General features: G+C 38.9%; 1 protein-coding gene across 6 annotated transcripts in view; it reads right to left on the bottom strand.

The window, feature by feature from the left end:
- ZNF536 (zinc finger protein 536) overlaps positions 1-19,205 on the bottom strand; it is a 415,977-nt gene extending 396,772 nt beyond the window's left edge. For 2 of the 6 annotated variants that reach the window (XM_043494951.1, XM_043494955.1), the window contains exon 1: positions 15,502-16,526. The gene's annotated coding sequence lies outside the window, so the exon portion shown is untranslated. Of the gene's footprint in view, positions 1-15,501; positions 16,527-18,210; positions 18,500-18,933 lie in introns of those variants that run through there. The other 4 variants (XM_043494950.1, XM_043494953.1, XM_043494954.1 and 1 more) reach the window with 4 other exon arrangements.
- Positions 19,206-19,418: the final 213 nt, after the last annotated feature.

Raw genomic sequence — 19,418 nt, 5'->3', positions numbered from 1 at the left:
ACTTCAAAGTATCATGTAGGTGGTTTAGTTCTGAGATTGCATCTAATATCTTGATAGCAATTTTTCTACTGAGATGATCTCAGGAAATTTGCCTGCACACATCAGCAGCCTCCACAGAGAAATTCAGATCTAACTACAATCTACCCTCCTTAAAACAGGGTTTATCTCCAGTTCTTCATTGTAACTAATGTAAGAGCACAAAAACGTGTGTGGATTAGGAAGAAGAAGGCATTTATATTTTTTGCTAAATTAAAGATTCCAATGCTAACATTTTAATCAAATGAAAATACCCTCATTATTTTATTTTTAAATAAATCATATTAGACTATATTTATATAAAACATAAGTTCTCTGTTAAAATATAGTGGAGTTTTGAGTTTCTTTACATATTTTTGGCATAGGACATCCAGAACCAGATTTTAAAAGCTGTGCATGCAACTATTGCAACTGTTCACTCAAATCAAGCATTCACACACACATAGCCAAACAGATTTGGAAAAATCAGATCTGTAACAACAACTATCCTCTTACTTTCTATTTAAAGGGGTACTGTGCCCATATTCCTTGGGTAAATACTCTGACAATTCAGAAGGTACCTCCTTGCTATCATATATAGATGGGGCAGAACAGGAACCTTGAATTCTAGAGGCATGCTCTGGAGGAGTTATTCTAGCAGAACTTCCTGTGGACTCTGTCAGAAACTTTCATCCAATCTTTTTTGGTTTCTACTCACATCTGTTGTTTTATTTGAAAGACTACTTGCCCCAGGAACCAGTAAATGAACAGATCCATTGCACACTTTCAAAATCTAAATACCAACTGGAACCAACTGAAAATTGGCCTATAAGACAATGTGAATCCCTGGCCCCAAACCCACTTCTATGGTTTTCATAGCAGGTCAGATCTGAAACTGGAAGGCACTTGTGTTCCATATTGAATTCAGGCATTCTTAGGAGATTTTGGCCTATGGTGGGGAAATTTCATCAGACTTATGAGTTTTCCACATTTTCAAGATAAAATGTCACAAAATCAGCTAACAGATATCAGGGCCACTGAATCCAAGCCCAAACTCTGGTGGAGCTCGATACTCAAACCCAAACCTGATTCAGATCCAAAACACTAACTCCTCACACCATTTCCCAGTATGATTAAATTCACATCCTAGGAAATGCATTTCTCTCTCATCACATGGTACCAGAGTGCTTTGTTAATCTGGACTAGTCTTCAAAACTGTCAAACTTCTGTAGTGAACATTCTGGAAGTGTTTTAAATCCATGTACATTAGAGAACACAAAAGATGAAGAGCTATGTTTCTGTTATGGGACAGGAGAAGGCATTTTGTAGTGTGTATATGACTGAAGGAAAAGATAGGACATTGTACTAGTCTCAGGCTTTGGGGGAATTTCTCAGGCTCCAAAATCTCAGGATTTTCAGGGTGCCCCAGTGGTGTGTACCATAAGGGCTGAAGATGTCACAACCATGAAAATGATTTTCCATCAAATAGAATCAAGGCAGGGGGCAATAAACTCTTCAGTTCCTTTTTCATGGATCCATAAGATTAAAATCTGGCCCCACTGAAATCAATGGAAATTATGCCCATGATTTAAGCGGGGACAGGATTTCAACTTTAGACTAAGGCCAGAAGGGGTCCTTATGTTTATCTAGGCTAATATATGTCATAACACAGGCCACAGAATTTCACCTACTAATTCATGCATCAAGCCCATAACTAGCCCATTCTTGATCCCTACTGTAATCTGCATTCACTTAAGGACAGCAATACGTTACTTTTCAGATTTTCTTTAGATCTGTTTTATGCCCATATTTCTTTTTCTTCACATGACAAAGGGGAAATTCTGAGATCTGGGGGCTCAGACTCTGCAGCTTCCCATGGTGCTTATGTCACATGGCCAATAATGGACTGTGATTTGCCACATAATTTGTTCTATGCCCAACCAGTGTAAGCAGTAGCATCGCATGGCTTATTGTAAATGATCTGTCACAGCCAACAGCAGGTGTGTGCCATTCCTTTCACCTCACTGAAAGACATGCCACATGTGACAGATTTCAATCCCTTTCTCTCTCTCATATCCTCTTGCTGAGTGCAAACACAGCTTACAGAACAGAGAGCACAGCACGGGAGTTTCATGAGTTTTCTCAGTGTTGTGATATGTGCTGCTTTGGAAAATATTACAGCAACTCAGTGTCATACGCCACTCAAGTTTCTACTGTGACTGTGAACATGGTACAGGACATAAAACTGAATATTCTAGTTAAGCTATGTAACTCTTGAGCTGTGCCCTCCATTAAGCATAACTACATTATCTGACAAATAATCAATGTTCAGATGACACTCAAGAGTCCCAGCTACTAATCCTGGACTAAATGTACCTGATATTTGCCTTATTGCCAACGTTTTACACTGTGCCTATGCTTCCATATCTGCCCCAAGAGGTATAAGCATCACAAGGAAGGTCCGGGCTTCCAGTCTGAAAGAGCCAAGAGTGCTATTAGAGAGGTGATGAGCTCAATCTGCTCTTGGACTAAAGAGCCCTCTTATTTGGAGGGGCGAGGAGGGAGAAAGAGGTGGCTCTTTGTTGATATCACTTCCTAGAATTTTTACAATTTTAGTTCAGTTAAGTTCAATTTTTAAATATTTGGTAAAGATCTTTTTTATTTTACCAAGCATTTCAAACTGAAGGGAAACTGCCCTATCTTTTATATCAAGGGCAGCAAAGAAAATTAAAAGTTAATATTAATTCCAAACAACCTGCAGAAGTGAGAGCTATTTTATGACTGTTGACTCCACTGAACTTAATGAATGGAGGCTGCCATTTTCTGTTATATGGGAAATGTGTTTTTCTCATCCCCTTTCCCCCATTATCTGGACACTCTGGCTACACCCTGTAATTTCCACAGCTACCCTCCTCCACCAAACCATCACTGTAGCACTAGTAAACGTCACTCCTCCAGCTTCTCTTGGATCCTAGCTTCTGGGAAGTTGATGGTGCCGTTCCCGTCCACATCCACCTCATTGAGCACGTCCTGCAGCTCTGCTCTGGTGGGGTTCTGGCCCAAGGACCTGGGCCAGATATCAGTTGGCTTGATCCATAAATCCTGGCCAAGTTCCAGGTTTGTCCTTTTACGTGGTTTATCACCAACCTCACTACTCCCCCCCTTGAATCAAGCAGCCTTACCTTCCTTATGAGCCCCCTTCCCTCCTCACTTTCCCCTTCTGATCATGGCAAAGATCCAGATTGGATACCAGACAAGCATGGTTTCCTCCTCTTCCTTCTAGGAACCACTTGAGTGACCCTGGCTTGTTATCCTGGACTCAGGGGAGACTGAGGGCTATCTGACTGGTTCTGGCTTTCTGGAAGGGAGATGTTTACTGATGTCTGAATGAGTCCTAGTAGAGGACGGAGATTGTGGATTGTGTCCAGAGGAGTCCAGGTGTCAAGGAAGGAGATGACCTTTTTGTTCCATCACAAAACAAGGGAAGAGTCCATGGAAAAAGTTTAAACTTATGTAAACTAAAATGTTGATTTTTTTAAAAAAGTCAGCTCCCTTGTTTCTAATACAAATCAGGATGATTCTGAAATGTAAAATTACAAGTGAAATTTTCCTTTAAACTTACAAAAAATAATTAAAAAACTAAAATTCCAGTGAATTTAAAAAACAATTATACAAATATATTGGGCTTTTTAATACAATCTGGGCTACTGACCAGTGCAACAGAGGCCACAGAGAGAAAGTCTGTCCCTCAACCAGCTCCCCCAATATGTATCACAGCTTCTCAAATGATGGAATCCTGGGTATCTGTACTGTTTGAGGCGTGCCTTTCCTGGTTTCTAATCTAAGGGCCCAATTCAGCAACAAATTTAAGCACATGCTTAACTCCATCATTATTCAGAAAAACAAGGCACATGCTTAATTCCCATCGACTTCATGCCTAAATGTGCTGATAAACGATGGACTGCTGAATTGGATGCTGAGAGCACAGATCTTTGAAAGAATAGGATTCATCACCTAGGTACTAACAAAGAAATGCTCAGTACAAGACCAACCAAAAAACCAGGTGGAGTTATCGTGGTTTAATATTATGCTTCTTCACTGAATGACTTAAATAACTGAAATTCTTTTCATGAATGTGAGTCTCATGTTTATAAAATACTGAACTCTACTCATGCAACGAAGAGTAAACAACCATAAACTATTCATAATTTAATGAACTTGTGTTCCCCTCACAAACACAATAAAATTCCTAAGCTACCGAACAAGAAAATTTTAAAAGTTTGGTTATTATACAGTCTTCCTGTACCTAATATAAATAAAAAAGGAAAGCACAATTCAAAAAAAATTTAAAAGGAAACTGTAAAACAAGCCCACCAAAAAATTATTTTAAATTAATTTCTTATTCACATTTTCAAAGTGCAACTATTCCATTCATACACACATACACACACACACACCACACACACACACCACACACATTATAACATACTATATAGCTATTCAAAAATATACAAACACCTCATATAAAATACTACGGTGCAACTATACTTAATACTAGTTATATATCCTCTACTCACTAGCCAATCTCCATCTATACCTCCTTTCATTACGGCCTGGATCCTGTTCTCATTGCATTCAATTGTTGTTTTAGTACTATTTACTACTGATAATAGGTGCAGAATCAGGCCCTAATAGAATACTAGGTAACAGAGTCACCTAATGGAAAGGTTTAAGTGTTGGCAATATCGTTGATAATAAGCTAGATGTGCCTTCTTCACCTAGATGTCCAACAATTATTAGACTAAATAAGGGTTGAAGATTGTTTAGAATTAATACTGTTCACATTTAAGTACAAATTATCTTAGTAGGATTTTGCATATTGATTGGGCACTGCTGTTAAGTCCTCTTATTTCTATAGAAATAAATGATCCCTTCTCAACACACAAAAGCTACCCTACCACTAAATAATGATCTCCACAGGGGACAAACCCTAAATGAAAGTAAATTCTACATACTGTAACTAGGCAGCTGAGTTATATCCAGTATCCAGAATAAGGTAACGTTGCTTTAGAGCCTTTGATTTGACTAGCCTAAGTTACTTCCATTTTATTTGAACAATAATATTTGAAATATAAAGGGCCACAGAAAAACCCAAAGGAGAAGGAGTCAAAGAGTGCTTTGATATGCTCCCCTTAAATGAGGGATGATCATGATGGTCCCTTCTGGCCTTAAAGTCTATGAGACTATGAGAAAGGTTTACAGGGCTGCAGAGAAGGCGTCTTGAGATCCATGCAGAACTCTCTCATGCAGCCCCGCAGATCCTATAAACACCAGACTACTCATTCACCTTTACTTACTGCTAGCCTCCATTCTGTGGTAGCACAGCCCTTCCACATGGCTGCATAGTAGCAGCCATGGAGGTGACGAACTATAGTGCTGTTAATTCAACTCTTGCTCTGAGAGCCTGTGCTTCTCCTTTCAGCATCCCTCTGGCTTGTTCTATTACATTTAGCTTCATCCACTAGAGGGAATGGAGGGGAAAAAGGACTAAAGAAAACAAAAGTGTGTTTAAGTCTCTTCTAACTGGGAGATCTGATGCCATAAATATATATCAATAAATATATCATCATTGTTGGCCCAAGATTTTTTTCCAAAGGCTTTTTTTCCAATAAAACAATTAAAGCATAAATAGCACACAAAACTTAGTGAAAAGATATTATTTTAACATAACAGAAGATGCCATCTAAAGGATAGATTAGTAAATTCTTTTCAAAGACCAACATCAAGAAAGCTACCTTTCTAGATACACTAGAAGGATGCTACACTTCTGAAATGTAGCATTTCCATAATAAACAGTAACATTTGGTTTGACTTAAATATATGAAATTCTTCTCCAGATAGGACAAACCTACAACAAAAAATCACCTCTCACAAAGTCCAGAGCCCCCAGCCCCTCCAAAAATAGGCTCTTTGACTAAAAAGGAGGTCCTTTAATGTGCACATATAATCTAAATTGAAAGAGGTACCCTGGACATTGGTATACAGTATGAGAATATTATACCTGGGCTAGAGGCTCCAATTTGCTTTAGATGGTTGTAGAAATCATAGAATAGAACTGACAATATCATATGTCATAGCATATATATCCATAAATGGCTCCCAAATCTGCTTATCTGTATTTCTTTCAACATGGATATAATTTATCATATTTTTCCCAATGTCTTATAAATGTGTTCCATGGTAATTCATAGAACCTGTCTTAGAAAAAATTATTTCACTAAATGTAAGTGATGTTTCAATTAAGCGTGAATCAACTGCAATAGCCATATTCAAGCGATATAAAATGTCAAAAAAGTGCTAACATTATAAATCTGAAATAACCATTTGAGAGTTGATGTTTAAAAGGGTCTGGGATACCTTATTGATAAAACAATAGCTTTTTCCTTATGGAATTGTGACTTTAATCTTGTCATGAAGCACACCGACTCTGACTAAGTTCAAATCTAAGCAAAGGAGACCAAATCATAAGACAACTATGGACCTGATCATGTAAATACTTAATAGGGTCTTCAATGAGTTGACTTCATTGGGACTACTCATGGCAACAAGCACTGAAGCAGGTAGTGGATGTTTGCAGGACTGGGCCCTGCAGAAGTAGTTATGATTCACGAGTACAGAGAACTTTCTTTTCTGAAATGGTCGCATTTCTCTCCGCATTTACATAAACACTGAGCAAAGCTTGTTTTTCCAAATGAGGCAGCGTATCCATCCCCTTTACACACTTTACTGTGCAGCTACTGGTGTACATAGATCTCAACAATTAACATGATCCTCATTCTTCTATTTACATTATATAGGAATGCTCCAGGGAAGGGGCAGAGGGAAAGTTTGTGTGTTCACATCCAGCCAAAACCTGCTTTATACACCTACAGATCTTTGGAGGTGTGTAGTACTTCCTAGGGCTCTGCAGGCCCGGAAGCCAACTTGGGCTGAATACAGCCACAAGGTTTATACTTATAGGTTTAAACTGCCCCTGAACGGCCATTTGCTACCTGACATATTATAAACCAACATAATCTCAAAATCTCAGCCGAACACACATCTTGACCAGCATTTTCAGTCAGATTAATTTTTTAAGTATTTAATAGATTTCATATGAATAGTAGCTGACATTGTACTATGGTGAACTTACAAAGGACCTGATTTTGTAAACTCTGCACACACAAAATTCCCGTTGGCTCCAGTGAGAATTATGAATGCATATCATTTGTAGACACAGATCTATCTACTTTAAGTTTTTTTTCCTGCAAAGAGATGACACCCATTGAATTACTGTGTAAGAGAACAACTTACCCAAATCTAAATTTACTCTACTTTACCTAATTTTAACAGATATTTTTAAATACAGGTTAAGGATATGATCCAAAACCTACGGAAGTCAAAGGAAAGACTCTCACTGATTTCCATGGACTTTGGATCAGGATCCTTTTTTCTCCTACAGATATATAAGAAATAAATTATTAAATTTAAAAAAAAAATGGAGAGAGAAATTGTCAGGTTAATTTCGATTTTGAAAAAATTAACATTATATAGAAATCAAAGACCAATAGAGAGAGATTTCCATGATTCTTTTTTAATTCTACTGAAAACAATTTTTTGTTGTAAACATTGTCTAGCCAAGCTTTGCACACGTGCATGGCAGCCACAAACAGAAACTGTTGACAAACAAAAAGAGTAAGCAGTGAAACTGACTTCATGTTTCCAAGAAGTAAAACACAAAAAAGGAAATAACAAAATGGTTAAGTATATGATTTTAAATATTCAGATTTAATAACTCACACAGTAATAACACAGCTAATGAAAACTGCTTTTGATAAATATGGGTCCAAAGCATTCCCCCAAATGGGCAGATCTTACCAGCTTGCCAATGGAGGAACGGGGCTTCTGTAGTACCATTCCTCTTTCTCTGGGATTCCAGGAATGATCCTGTGCTGGAGACTCAAAGAGTGCCTGCCCATGCTCCATGGCACACCTCCTCCCACACACATCCTCCCAAGTTTCTGTGTAGTACTCTAGCAGGGAGTTACTACCAGAACTCGGAGCTCTATTTTTTCCCCTGGGTCTCCTCCATAGCTGTTAACAGCATCCCAGAAGGGGATCCAACTGATGCAGCAAGGTATCTGCCAGGGCTGCCAGGAAAGATAAGGGTGAGAAGTGGGGCCACAAGTAGACAGGAGCAAGGAGCTATCAATGTCCTGAGTCCCCTCCCCATGGATTCTCAACTTATCCCAACTCCACAGCTCAACAAACCCTTCCGCCTTGAGAGACTACTTGTTAGGAAACTCAGAGGGGAGTTTCATATAGTTCTCTTTATCTGTGCCCTCTCCCAAGAGCTTCTACACAGGAATGGGAGTTTTAACCTAACAGTCTTCCTTGGAACTCCCAGCTATATTAAACATCTTCATGTAGGATTTCTCTATTACCAGTTCCTGAATGCCATCTGTGTGCTCACTGCTGTACAAAAAGAAACCACTCCTATTCCCAAGGAGTTATAAGTTTAAGAGACTAATCCTGTATTCTTTGCACACCCAATCCCTGAGCTTTTGGGATGTACAAGGGATGCAGGACTGGACTGTAGATCAGCTTAGCTCAAACACATAATATCACAATGATGTGACAGCCACAAAAATCGACACTGGGTTACAAATTATTTATATTACCACTGTGGCCCTTCAACATGTGGCTTTTGTTTCATTTGTATATTGCACCTTCCATCTCTGGGACTGTTATTTCATGTTTTATATGTGAATTCTTATGAGGCAGGAACCATGCTCTCTCTTATGACTGGAAAGCAACTTGCACACTAAGGACACTACTGGAAATAAAAAAAATTTAAAAATCATATGAAGGCCCAATCTGGAAATGTTATTTTCCTTATTGCTCATTTGCCTAAAAGCATGATCAATATACATAGATATTGTATATACAGTATACACATGCATGTACCTTTTGCATTTGAATAAAACATATATTCTTATGATCTTTTTCTTTAAAAAGAAAGAATATTTTGAAAAGACCTGAAATATGTTAAAGAGTTTTAAAGAATAACAGTAATGTTGAGAACAAAGTATTCTACTAGCAATTATCCCTGTTATGGTATTAATAGGAGGGGAGCAAAATTATAGGGTCTCTTTCCCACTGATTCCATTAACAATAAGAAGAATCACATTCCTACAGCATATTCCCAATGAATCAATGAAGAACAGATCCCTTACATAGTAGAGCACATTAATTAAAGGGTGAAATATAGCCACTTGAATTATAAATTCCAGTGTAGGGGAGTCTATAAGCTCTGCCTTTTCAAACTCTAAGGGGCTGAGATTTGAAGCAATGAAAATGGAAAAGTTTGCTTTGAGCATGATCTCGCATACTTGTCTGAGAAGATCTGCTCTTGACATTAAAAGAGACAGCTTAGTGGAGTTGTGCAAAGGGTTCATAGTGAAAGTAGAAACTACACCAGACTCACCTACTTTGGGGGTTTTGTTATACCTGGTGGCCCAAACCTGCTCCCATTGAAATCAGAGACAGTTTTCCCCTTCTCATTCTGTGGGAGAAAATCAGGCCCTTGAAATTCATCCCAGACTGATTCACATTTTTTGCTAACCTTTATGCATTTTCTCAGCAAACATAGACCAAATAATAGTTTTGCATCAACACTGTGTGAAATATTCAGTTAAACATGGTCTTGATGCAAAACCAAGTGAAGCAGCAGTTTCAAGATTAGTTTAGCTTTAAAATGCAGGGTTTGAGCAAACCCAGTATTCAAACAAACTGAGGAGAAGCCACAGAGGTTGAAACCAATGAAAATATTCACATAGACCTTTGTGAAGAAAACCACAGAGGGCTTGTCTACACAGGGGTTTATTTGTCAGTGTAGGTAGAGTGATGTAGGTACATCAGTGTAAATCCTTTGTGTAGATGCCCTGGCATCAGTGTAGAGAGTGATTTGTACTAATGCAGCTCTAACCTACACAGTATAAGTCACTTCTTAACCAGTACACTTGATCTACAGTAGGGATTTCCATTGTCACTCCTATATCAGGAAAGCCGTGGTACAAAAACTCTTGGTATAGACAAGCCCCAAGTTTCACGCTGCCTTACATCTTCATACCATAACAGAGCTTTCATGAAATGACAATGCAAGTATATGGAAACACTGTTACCGCTGTACCTGAAAATAAAACTTCACTATTGTACGTTCATGCAGATCTATCGACTAAGAAATTTTAGGAAAAGAAAAAGGCCACCCAGCCCAACATGCCACCTCTTTCGATACAAGATTTAATCTGCACCACCTTGCTTGTTTTCACCATAGCTCGCACAATTTCTTTCCAGCAGCAAACCTAGATTTCTCTTGAATTCATTTATACTTATCAATTCTATTGTCTTTCCTGTAACTTATTCCATATGCTTATTACCCTTTGCATGAAGCAGTTCTGCCTCAGTTTCCTATTTACTCCCAGTTTCCTAAACTTTAGATTAACCGGACATATAAATACTCCTATTTCTACCATCTGTGATAAATGATATTACAGCGACAAGGCAGAAGGTAACAATGTCAGTGCAAATCTATGGAGACCACTTTACAGCAATGAAATAAAATAATGTTCATACAAATTATACTATCATTTAGAAAAATAAATGTAAGTCTGCCCCTAACTTAGCACAGTTTGCTCAGGTCTGATTTTCAGTCTCTCACTCCCCAGACCAGCAGAGGCCAGGACTGCTGGAGAGGCAAGATACATACAGCCCTGGGCCATGTGGGCAGGGATGTTACTCAATAGCAACCTCTCCAGCTGACCGAGGAGCAGTATTGATGAGCTCAGTGGGGCTCCAGTCCTCCTCAAACAGAAGGACTAGAATGGAACATCTCCAGGACACCAAATAGGGGGAAGGGTTCTATGGGACATAGGGCATTACCAGAGTGAAAAAATGTAATGAAGTGACTATAACTATATTAAGGCTGACACAAACTTATGAAGGAAAAGAGAATCCTGGCACTCTGAGCCCATGAGTATTGGGTGAAGTCCTGATCCCAGTGAAGTCAATGGCAGTACTCCCATTGATGTCAGTTTTACCCATTGCACCTAGACAATGTAGGGTAGAGCAATGACACCAGACTGGAAGTCAGAACTCCTGAGCACTAATCACTCTTCAGCTACTGCCTCATTCCGTGGCCTTGGTAAAGTAATGTAACTTCCCTGCTGTAGTTTTTCCATCTGTAAAATCAGCTAATACGATCAATGAGGTAGGGCCAAATTTTCTAAAATAGCCTCTAAGTTGGGGTGTCTCCTGTTTTAGGTATCCAATTTTTGGCACCTAGTGACTGATTTTCAGAGGTGATGAGCATCTGCAACTCTCATTGATTCCAGTTGCATCTGTGATGCTCAGTTCTTCTGAAAATCCCAAGTGTCTGAAGTTGGGCATCTTAAATTGAAGTGCCAGAAATTAGAGACCACTTTTGCAAATTTGAGCTTGTTCATTGTTAACGAGACGTAAAACACACCATGCAAGTGCTAAGAACCATTATCAGACTTATTATTAGGCACTGCAGCCTATACATTCCTGTATCAAAAAGTCCTGCCACAACAGGTAATGTTGACCTTTTTTAACAATATGACAATCTATTTATGAAGAATCATTTTATTCTGCCTTTTGTTATGAGACTCTGACACAGGACAAATGCTGCAATGCACACTGCAAAGGGGGCCAGATACCGATGCTGCTGTGGCTCTTTTAACTCTGTTTTCTTGATTTGTGTTTAAATCATAGTGGTATTATGACAAAACTGTTTGTCTTTAATATAGTTCAACTTGGCCGAATGAACCCGGGCTCTTTAAAAACAAACAATCTCACATAGTATATTTAGATTAAGACCTATAAAAAATTCAATGAATTTAAAATGATTTCAAGGCCCCATCCCACAGATATGAAAAGCACAGATTACTAGGCTAATTACAATTAGTCTACCATAATTCTTTTTCATGCATCTGGTTAGCTAGCAAGTTCACAATATGCACATGAAATTTTAAGTGAATTTTAATACATGTGAAAAATGCCAGATTCAGAGTATGGGAGGTTCTCCCTTCTAGGATTTCTCTGTTTATTCACAGAACTAGTACAGCTGGGCAGAGGCAATGCAAATTTCCCCTCGTTGCCCTATCGATGTGCTTCATCTCTGATTTGGATCACTGCTAGGAGTGAAAAGGTACTTCAAATCTTCAGGTTCATTCACTGTTTAGCTTCACTGCTGAACCTGCCAATAAGAGTGACAAAGTCGCTGTGGTTTTTGTGATCCGCTAAGAAATGGACTGACACCACCAATTCATTTCAGTTTGGTCACCAAAAATCCATCAGATCATAATTGTTTTTAGTCATTTCTGACCAAAGTCAGACTCTGACTAGTGACTGAGTCGTGAAAAGTTCTGTATTCTATTATCAGTTCCCTGCACCATTCAGTCACCTAACCTTAAACTAGAAATACACATTTTTATAATATTCCCTAAGATCATCCCTTAAATGTTTCAAAATTATTTTACTTTTACATAAGTATATTTTCTTTCACAGTATTTCATACTTTTTCCTTTTTACATCTGTGCCCAGAAAATCTTTGTTAGAAATCATTTGGATTTTCATCTTTTCTTTTCAAGAAGTTTATTCATATTTATATGAAAGGGGAAATACATATTATATTTTTCTTCTCTCCTTAATCCACAATACTTACACTTATGAAATATAGGACATAATGCCCCCACAAAGATGAGGTGAAGGATGAGACAGAAGATGCAAAGTTTGAATGGAGAAATATAAAAGACATTCCAAATACCATACTGTTTTTAGCATTATGAAGAGACTAGATACAACTTTTCAGAAGTCTGAGAGAAATTTAGAAACAGAGTTAAATGTTCTTATGCTTTCCCAAAACATGCTAAATCAGTAGATGCTAAAGAACTATAATTGCCCTCATTCAGACTTGAAAAATAAATCTATTTACTCTTTTCTTTTTGATGTTTTTGATAAAGTTCATATAAATCCATGCAAATGCCTTTTTATTCAAAGCACTCTGAAGACACCTGTGCAATTCACAGACAACTTAAAGCAAAAGTAAACATTTGGAAAAATGACCTATATTGATTTTCTTACACTTTAGGAAAACTTGTGCTACTATAGGGAATAAGAATAGCCCATTTCAATGGGCTAGTGCATTTTATAGGTCTGTTCTCTTGTAAATTTCCTTGGATATCTAAGGCTCCCATGGTGGGTAAATAACCTAATGTTTCAGCTTTCTGTACTGAAGTTCACAATTTCTGATCTCAGCACTGCCTTTACTGCTGCAAGCTAAATAGTGGTACTGATGCTGCAACTTCCAGATTACTCACTTTCCTCTCAGATCATGAATGGGTTGGGTTATTGGCCTCTAGCATGGACAAAAATACAACAATCAGCCTCTTCATTATATAAGTCTTCAGTGAAGACAATGCTGGACAACTTGCTGAACATCAGAGATCTCAAGTATTTTCAGAAGTTAGGAAAGACTGTAGAACAATACCTTTTTCTTCAGTGCAGTGGACAAAGTCACCACTAATTTACTAAAATCATTTTAATACAGCATTTCTGTAATAATAATTTGTATCTTCAGGAGCTGTTTTGCAAAACATTGCTTTAGAATAGAAATATTTTGACAAATTTGCTGCAAATGTAATATGGGGGCTAAGCTTTTCCAGAAGTACAGGTGTTAATTTCACATCATTTGAACAGTACATGAAAAGAAACTTTAAAAATACTTTGCAATTTTTTAAAATAAATCAACATAAAATCCCATTCACTTGCAGCAATATAAACATAACGTCACATCTACGGGTCTGAAGAAACAGCAGACATCAGTAAGTGTCTCCTGCTTAAGGAAAAATCAACCGGAATAAGATTCCTATGACTGAACATCTGAAATATTACTGGATATATTCCCCTACAAACTAATTTCAGTGGTTGTACCAAATCGGAAGTGTTTTCTGTTTATAAAGTTTTTTGAACTCTAAGCATTTAATTTATGATTTTGAAAGAGTAAAATACAACAAACAGTATGTCCATTGTAATGTGAATAAAAAAACAAGTGCAACAGAAAAAGGAAAATAGATAATATAATAAGAAGATATGCATCTCAAGCTGTTCTTGTTATGACTACAAATCAGAAAGCCCTCAAATTGTCAAAGTTAAGAAAAAAGATCAGCTGTCTAATGAACATAGTTGCCTAATTTTCAGAGATGCTGAGCTCCCACAACTCTGTGTGAAGTCAATAGGAACTCCAGGTTCAGCATTTCTGAAAATCAGGCCCAAACTGTATTCTAATGGAAATATTATTTAGGGAGTATTTTTGTTGCAGAAATGGAGAGGGTTCAAAGTATCTGTCAAAGAAGTGCTGCTACATTCATGAGTCCTAAAGCAAGCTAGCTCTCATCTTTGGGGAAAAAGTTAATTCACAGGGCTCATAAGGGCTTGCATTTGTCAAGGAGCAGGACGTCAATGCTATCATTATCAGGCAAGTCAGCCAGGCGTTTAATGGTAGAATCAGGAGACATTTGCTCTCCACTATCAGAATGACATCATAACTAAAACAGCCTTCAGCAAGAAGGAAAGAGAAATGCTGTAAGACTTGGACTACAGACAGGCTTAGCACTTCTACTACGCTATACTGACTGAGTCACTACTCCTCTTTTAGGAGGTAAAGCTTTTAAATGTCCTGATTCTAAAACTCCATCCTAATAGGATTTCCAAAATAAGGATCACATTTTTAAAGAAGTACTCTTAAATCCTTGTCCTCAAAACTGGAGAGCATGTTAAACCAGCCACCTAGGAGAGATGGCCACTTACAATTCATAAATGTACTTTAAGTTTTCTGGCATTTCTAATTATGCGAGTAATTTTCACTTTAGTGAACTATATGGAAGAGTGGGGGATTGAACTGTATTAAGACACTAGCTCTAGCTACTCTGTAATTTAGAGACGAACAGCTTAATTAACTGGTTTTTTAAAAAGTGTGTACACACACACACATATCTTTGAGTAATCGGAGGAATTTAGTGATGAACTGTCCAATGATCAGAAACATGAAAAGCAGTACATATTTAGCTTCCACAGTAGTTGTAACTATACACCCCAGATGCCCAGAATCACAAATTGTCAATCTCTTCCCCCTCTCACCCCCAGTCACTACAGGTACAAAGACACTGTACAAAAGCCTCACCTTGTGTAAGAAGTGTGAGGGGGAAAGTTATGAAAGTCGACAGACAACCTAAAATCCCTCAGGCTACAAAAAATCCTGCGATTGAGAAACAACCCAAGAGACCACACAGGGAATGTACAGCTTTCAGAAGCACTTCTCATCTTATTTGCACTTAACCTATTGATGTACTTATGCAGGTCACTTACTTTTCGAATAGATTTGAACCCTTTATAATCACGCAGATCGCCGCGGTTTTCACTTGCGTGTTTGGTTTGGTTTGGTTTTTGCAAACAAGTTGCATAAAAAAAGAAAAAGGTCCAATTATGCAAATCCGCTCTGGATAGGTAGTGAATATTCAATATGACGGTGATACTGTAATAGTTCAATGCAACACACTGCACTGGACAGATTTATGAGGCAACGTCATTACTACGCTCTGGTCCTCGTTGAAGCATCTTGAAGTTAATTAAAGCTGCAATGTCCACTTTTCCAGCACCCTCCTCATTCCGGTTTACTATTTCAACATCAAACCAGCCAGGGGGCCTCCCCCTCGGTCTCTGTACACTTAAGCAGCCTGCCACAGTCAGTGAACAATGAACAAAGATTTGAGTGATAGACGGGGCGGGGGGAATCTCCACGGGAATAATCAAATCCGGTTTAAACAAGTAACAAAATATAGTTGCTAATATTAAACTAGAAAAGAAAACATTCTTCTCCAACTGAACGTGCACAGGCGTTGGGCCAATCCCCTGCAGAAAGGACCTCAAAGCTGCCAGTCCTCCCCCATTTCGAGCAGTGAATGAGCCCAAACAAGGCTTCTAAACTTAATTATGACACTTAAAATAGTCTTTTTCCACATAAGCAGGGAGGCTCGCCGCTGCTATCTGTAGCAACCGGTCAAATCAGCTCAGCAAACACGGCCCCTGTTGGATTTATTTTAAACTGCACGGGGGGGGGGATGCACAGCTCTGAAAGTGCACTACATGCTAACGCACACCATAGGGTAGTACACCCATGCTTTCTGCAGGGGCTTTTCAAAGACCAGCTCCCCTAGAACTGCCTGTTATCTGTGTTTTATATTCTCATTGTTTGTCCATGCATGTGGAATAACAAACAGAGCAGCCTCAGCGCCTTCGGATTGCCAGGACTCTCCCCTTACCCAGCTCATTTTCTGCTAAAGTGAAAATGAAGGGATCTGACAAATCACGTCTCCGCCTAGACACTATTATAGACATAACAATATCCGCAAACAAAAACCCTTAAACAATAACATCCATGCCCGTAAATAGGCTGCTGAATCCTTTCTCCTTCTATATTTCCCCTCCCCCCCTCCCCCAGTTTCTCTACCTCCTCCCCACAATACAGGAATTTATAAAACGTACTAAAATTGGACTTAATATTCTGCAGAGAGGTAGATTTTATGCATCGGCTATAGCAATTATAATATAGGAGTCGAAAACTAACTTTTTCGGATGGACCCAGTTAAACTTGTACTACCTCCAATCTCCTTGAGAGAACTACAGACCCTTTTTAAAAAGCCACCCTTTTTCTTAAGTCGCAAGCATCACGGTTTCCTTCAACTTTTCTTCATATCCATATTTATATAGATATTCATTATTTGCAAAACTGCAACAGATGGGCGCCTTCAAAATCTAGATTCTTTCCTACTCATCCAAGAATATTGTTTTATTTAAAATCTTGAAACATCTCCTATGCGCCCCCCCCCCCCCCCCCCCCCGCCTACGACTGTTCTCCTCAGTACTTCATCCCTGCGAAATCGTTCTCGGGGAAAGAGCAGAGAGAGTCAAGATCAGTTGCCGCCCCAGTGTGCTAAAAACGAAGAGACTGTAGCAATCGCTGCATGTCAACGCTTTTAAGGGTAGTCTCCCCACCCCACCCCCCCTCAACCATCTTCACACCCATCCACCCCCCCCCCAAAAAAAAATGTTAACCCCGGTGCCTTGACATAACCCAGTTCCCGGAAAGGTTCATGTCTGAGGAGCTTCTCTTATCCTATGGGAATTGGCATTTAAGTTTCCTCTTTAACCTGTTACTTTTTCTGTGCGTTAAAAATGCCCTGGATTTTGTGGCTGACAGGTGCTTCTCTGCTCCTTCTGCGGTGTTTTCAGGCATGCTCTTTTACCTTGCTAAAGGTTTTAAACCCGATCTGACATTTAGTGCACACTTGAATGTCATAACGTTCCTCAAAGCATTATGCACGGCTCCTATTCATAAGAGGTCGATTAGAGCACAAATGGCAGGTCTCTTAGGCACTTGAGTCTCACAAGTTTGACACATGCTATGCATCAGCTAACTTTGATTAAAAAAAAAAAAAAAAAAAGGGAGGGAGTTACAAATTACACTCCGGGTAGCCGGGATCCTGCAAGGAGGGGGCGTGGGGGGGGGGGGAGCAAACACGTTTAAAGTCACTTCAGCAAAAGTTTACTCAGCAACAATCCTTTAAAAAAAAAGTTTCTGGGCAACTTAACGGCAGGATTTCTCAGGGCTGCAGGGAGCGAACTGGCTCCTGCCCGACCCCCGTTATCCAAAACCAGGCAAACTCTTGTCTCTCTCTCTTTTTTATTTTAAGTAACGGTTTTTAAAAGAAAGGAAGGAGAGAGAAAGAGGGGGGGAAACCGGAGGGTTTTCTTCAGGCTAAGTTCTATAGCGCCATTCAATGGCTTCTCTGCTCCTTTCATTATTTTCTGCTTTTCCCCTGACAGCCCTGCTTGCAAACGTCACGGCTATGGATATTTAATTATACTGTATTTTTTTAATCACGGTGCAAAACGCAGGCCCCGTTGCGATGATTAAAAAGAAATAAAGAAAATAGTCCAACTGACTTTGGAGCCTCTTTCCTCGCCCCCGGAGCCGCCGGAGCCTGAAAACCCCCCTTGTTACCTTGTCTTTCTTACCTTACAATTTAAAGCAACGCGTAGAAGAAACTCCTGCACGTAAACGAAGCGTTGTAAAAGATTGTGTTCAATGAATAATGAAGCATGTCCACATGATTGACTTGATCATTTCTTGTGCTGAGGGGGAAAAGTGGAGCGCGGAGCTGTCACAATTGCCCGCTGTGGCTAGCCCTCCTAACTGTTTGCAACACATCCCGAGTCAAGAGTGCTTTATTTTAATCTGTCTCTTTTCAGAATAACCCCGTTCATTGATACTGATCACCCAACATCACAAGACATTCCCATCTTTCAGCTTGGGACTCCCCCTATCTGGTAGGTGAAATGCATTGTACCATTAAAAAAGCCCTCCATTGTCGTCTTGGCATAATTCACAGCAACTAGATAGGTCTTGCGGCATTTAGCTTTGATGAGCCAAAGCTGAACCCTTGATATAATAATCTACAAAGAATGGTCTGTGATCGTCCATTTTTCTCTCTGTCTAGCAACTAAGAAACCATTTAACATAGCGCAGCTTGGTCTTGACCTTGAGCTCATGTAAACACACTTATTAAAATCTATCTATTCTCTAAGAACACATTCTGATTGTCAGACTTGTTATTCAGACATATATCACCCCCCTCGCCTGTCTTTACTTGCATTCCTGCCTTTTACTAAATAATTTTTTATCAAGCCCGAAGAGATTATCATTTTTTAAAAAAAAAAAAAAAAAAGCGTCGTTCTTACCTGCTCCTGAAACTATTTCAAGTCTGTTTCTTTTAAAAACTCCAGGGTAAATCTTGGTGGACACCGGGACCGGAGCATCAGTCACAGCTCCGGCGTTTAAGAGAAGTAATCAGCGATAAAGTGACGTTGATCTGCACTGTAACCTTGTGGCGTATTTAATGTAAATAAGCCAGTTATGTTGCCAATCGCATGCATACAAACACATAAAGGTCTTCAGCGTTGCATTTTGATTCTTTCCATTAGAGCCGACTTTATTTACATACACTGTTTAGGGGATCATGATAATTCTAAAACAATACTAGTGCCAAATGATTATGAAAATATGATTTTAATTAATCACGTAGTAGGCAAGGAAATTAGCATACGGTAATTAAACTTAGAGAAAAACAGTCATGGAGGTTCTCTGCCTTATGGGTTCCGAATAATCATTAAACGAAGGGTTTTCAGGACTTAATTATCAAACAAATAACTTTTTTAAAGCAACT

This window comes from Dermochelys coriacea, chromosome 12, assembly GCF_009764565.3.
Source record: "Dermochelys coriacea isolate rDerCor1 chromosome 12, rDerCor1.pri.v4, whole genome shotgun sequence".
In the NCBI taxonomy this organism is placed as follows: domain Eukaryota; kingdom Metazoa; phylum Chordata; order Testudines; family Dermochelyidae; genus Dermochelys; species Dermochelys coriacea.
This window is presented reverse-complemented; position numbering and strand designations above follow the sequence as displayed.